The 4,341-nt window shown below is 44.7% G+C and overlaps 1 pseudogene; it reads left to right on the plus strand.

The window, feature by feature from the left end:
* The first annotated feature begins 3,342 nt into the window (after positions 1-3,342).
* On the plus strand, positions 3,343-3,834 carry LOC110291712 (peptidyl-prolyl cis-trans isomerase A pseudogene; annotated as a pseudogene).
* Positions 3,835-4,341: the final 507 nt, after the last annotated feature.

The raw sequence follows: 4,341 nt of genomic DNA on the forward strand, positions 1-4,341 counted from the left end.
CCAGGGGATCTGACACCCTCTTCTGGCCTTGACAGACACATACATGGTGAAGAAACAGACATGTAGGCAAAACATCTGTATACATAAATTATATATATATATATATATATATATACACACACACACACATATATGGTATATATATACTATATATACATATACATGCACATATATATAGCTTGTCTGATGTGATAGAGCACACCTTAATCTACACATTCAGGAGGCTGAGGTGGGAAAATTCTGAGTTCTGAGCCAGCCTGAACCATCTAACTAAACTCTCTCTAAACCACAGACATATCTAAAGCAAATCCGAGCAGGTCAAACAACACCCCCAAAGCCATCTTAAGAATTCTCTAGTTAGACTCGAATTCAGGATGACTGAGGGAGACTTAGAGCACTATCTCCCAAAGAATACACGAAACACTTAACAATGGCCTCTAGAGATTGCCCAGTTTAAAGACTGAAGAGCCCCAGAATTGCTGTCAAAAGAAACTCACCACATCTCTAGGGCATGGGCTTCTCGTAGTGCCCAAGTTGGCTTTGTGAATATAATCAAATGCACTGTATCGTGTGATCTGTGCCATTTCTTCCCTCTGGATGCATCAGGCAATGCCAGAACACTAAGAAAAGGTAATAAACAGATTTCTCTTTAACAATCTATGTGCACAATTTTTAAATTTTATTTACAATCTGTATGCATAAACATTTTATTAATTTATTTATTCTTAATTATATGTATGCGTGTCTGTGACTGTGTGGGTTTCTGCATGTGAGGACCTATGGAGGTTAGAGAGACTGGAGAGAGAGGGAGTTACAGGTCGTTTGTGAGCTGCCTGGTGTGAGTATGAGAATCAAACTCAGGACCTCTATAGGAACAGTAAGTGCTCTTAGCCATTGAGCCTCATCTTCAGTCCACATAAACAGGTTCTTTGTTTTGTTTTGTTTCCTCGGATTGCATGTTTGCCTACAAAGAACCGCTTGGCTGCCAGTTTTGCTGAGATGGAGAAAGGTACCAGTAAAGAGACACCCTTTCTGCAGTGAACTCCAGAACAATGATCCCGGTCAGGGCTGTTCAAGCCACGCTAGCTGGCGACGCACTTTCCCGTCAAGAAATCTTAGAAAGCCAAATGGCATGTGCGAGTTAATAAGCAGCAGTGCGATCAGTTATGAGCAGGTGGCGTGTCACCTTGAAGCAGGCTGGGCAGATTCTTAGGACGCCAGAACACGGGAAGTCTCCAGGAGTGGCAGGACATCCGGCTGTTGTTATTCTTGGCCCTGCCCAGTGCAAGCAGAGAAAAAGCAGCTCGCTTATTAGGGGTATAAATAAAGGCTCAATTACCTCTTGCCGTGCTCTGGTGGCCAAGAACATTAATTAAGAGTCTGCTGTTCTGAGCCTGCAATTGCAACTGAACCCCCTAGGAACTTCCGGTCTTGCCCACTGCTGACCACTGAGTGCTTTGACTGTTTAAGTTCCAAACAGAGCGTCCCTGCCCCAGCCTGAAAAGAGTCAGTTTACTTTTTGACTCTTTCCTGGGAGACTCAAGGGATAGTGTGTATTGAGTGAACGTTGTATGCATTTGTGTTTGTTTGTTTGTTTGAGTAAATGCCCCTGGGAACTGTGAGTGCTCTTAACGTTTAAACACAACACAGTAAAGAATTAGAAATGCTGACACCCTGGGCCCCTGGGGGAGGCCTGGATACTGCGAGGGTTCATTACTGTTGTCTTGCAAACTCTTTTAAGTAAACAAAACGTGTACCTTGTGAGAAAATCAGCTAGCACAAAAGAGTAACAGTGGGCAGGAAGATCGTCTCAATCTTGTCATCCCTCCGTCCCTGTTTTATGTGCATCCCTTCCAAAAGCATTCTGTTCTGTGGTCTTAAAGGGCCTATTTTTTCTTTTTTCTTTCCTTTTCTCTCCTCTCCTCTCCTCTTCCCTTCCCTTTTCCCTCCTCCCTTCCTTTCTTTCTTTCATTCTTTCTTGTTTTTTTGTTTGTTTGGTTGGTTGGTTTGGTTTGGGGGTTTTTTGGAGTTTTGAAGCAGGGTCTTTCACTCTTGTAGTTCAGGCTAGGTTCGAACTCACTCTGCACCGGGGCTGTCTCTGACCTGAGAATAGTAAGGCTACTACTTCACTCTCTAGGTGCTGGATTACAGATATTCGAGGCCACACACCCAAGCTCCTCTTTCAGACAAAAGTGAAAGCATCCTCACTTACTGTTCTGAACCTTGTCAGATTTTTTTAAATTCATTAAAGTTCTCCAAGAGATTTCTAAATCTTTATTAGGAATCAGTAATAAAGGCCTCCCCTCTGTTCCCCAGGAAAAGCACAACAGACACATCTATTAAAAATATTTTATAAGCCAGGCTTGTTGGTGCATGTCTGTAATTCTGGGACTTAGGAGGTTGGAGCAGGATAATCAGGAGTTTAAAATCGTCGTTCCCTATGGAGTGGGTGTGAGGCCGCCTGAGTTACAAGGAACCCTGTCTCAAACAACGAACAAAGGAGCGATCGCCATTTACAAACTACTTCAAGCATTCATTAACTCTCCAAAATCTCTGGTGTAGATAAATCTACTCCAAAGCCCTCAACCTTGGGGTTTAATGCATAAAGTATTTGTTATTTCCAGATAAAAATCAGGATTCTTTATTAAATTTGAATTTCAGGTAACAACTGATATTTTAGTCTAGTCCTAGGGCACATGCCAGTGTCGTGGGGAACCACAGGTTGTGTTTATGATGGCGGTGTATAAGATTTCAGCTATGGGATAGATGCACTTTGATGCAATAAGACATTTCTCAGGGTGTGTCTCCATCATTAGTTGGTACATAATTGTTTAAATCCATTCTGTGCAACACTTTCAATTTCTGAGCTTTGAATTCAACTGGTAGTTCTGTGGTTTTTAGCTGCTAAATTTGAGAGCCTTGCACAGGTATTTATTTCAACCAACATTCCCTAGAATGCCTTGTACTAGAGACAACCTAGGTGACATAAAATAAATGATAAGACCAACTCCCTCAGAAATATCTGAGATCTGAGTTACAGTGGTTTTGAAATGGGAATTAGAATCTCAGCTGAAGTGGCTGGGAACACAACCCAGTGGCAAGAGTGCTCCCTGCTGTGTTCAAGGTCCTAAGCTGGTGCCCCAGCCAAAAACCCTAATTAAGTTTGAAAATTGTGGATGAGGAGTGATACCCCCCTGCCACTCCCCACCCCACCTCCACCCCCATTCCCACCCCCACCCCCAAGAACATTCTCTTTTATCCAACCAGGGCAGTTATATGGGACCTTGTGCTCCCTAAAGAGAAGAATGCATGGCTTTGCAGATGCCACTGCTTGCTGCAGCCATGGTCTACCCCACCGTGTGTTTGTTCTTCTACATCGCGGCCCATGACGAGCCCTCGGGCCACATCTCCTTCGAGCTGTTTGCAGACAAAGTTGCAAAGACAGCAGAAAACTTCCACGCTCTGAGCCCTGGAGAGAAAGGATTTGGCTATAAGGCTTCCTCCCTTCACAGAATTATTCCAGGATTCATGTGCCAGTGTGGTGACATCACACACCATAATGGCACTGGCGGCAGGTCCGTCTACGGGGAGAAATTTGAGGATGAGAACTTCATCCTGAAGCACACAGGTCCTGGCATCTTGTCCGTGGTAAATGCTGGACCAAACACAAACGGTTCCCAGTATTTTATCTGCACTGCCAAGACCGAATAGCTGGATGGCAAGCACGTGGTCTCTGGGAAGGTGAAAGAAGTCATGAACCTTACGGAGCGCTCTGGGTCCAGGAATGGCAAGACCAGCAAGAAGATCACCATTTCCGACTGTGGACAACTCTAACTTCTTTTGACTTGTGGGCATTTTACCCATCAAACCATTCCTTCTGTAGCTCAGGAGAGCGGCCCTACCCCATCTGCTCTCAATGTCCTGTAATCTCTGCTCTCACTGAAGTTCTTGGGTTCCATATTTTCCTCATTCCCCTTCAAGTCTAGCTAGATTGCAAAGTTAAGTTTATGATTATGAATAAAAACTAAATAAGAAGAAAAAGAGAAGAATTCATGCCAAGTCACAGGTAGAACAAACAAACATTCAAAGTGTATTGGAATAGATGAGAAAGCAGGCATGAAAATTAAATCCGCTCTCCAGAGTGGAGGGAGGACTGGTTTGAGTATCAGGTTCTGGTCTGCCATCCCTCCTCCCCTGCCTGCCATCCCTCCTCCCCTGCCTACCATCCCTCCTCCCCTGCCTACCATCCCTCCTCCCCTGCCTGCCATCCCTCCTCCCCTGCCTGCCATCCCTCCTCCCCTGCCTGTTATCCCTCCTCCCCTGCCTGCCATCCCTCCTCTC

Source organism: Mus caroli, unplaced genomic scaffold, assembly GCF_978045245.1.
Source record: "Mus caroli unplaced genomic scaffold, Mus_caroli_1 scaffold_3, whole genome shotgun sequence".
Classification (NCBI taxonomy): Eukaryota; Metazoa; Chordata; class Mammalia; order Rodentia; family Muridae; genus Mus; species Mus caroli.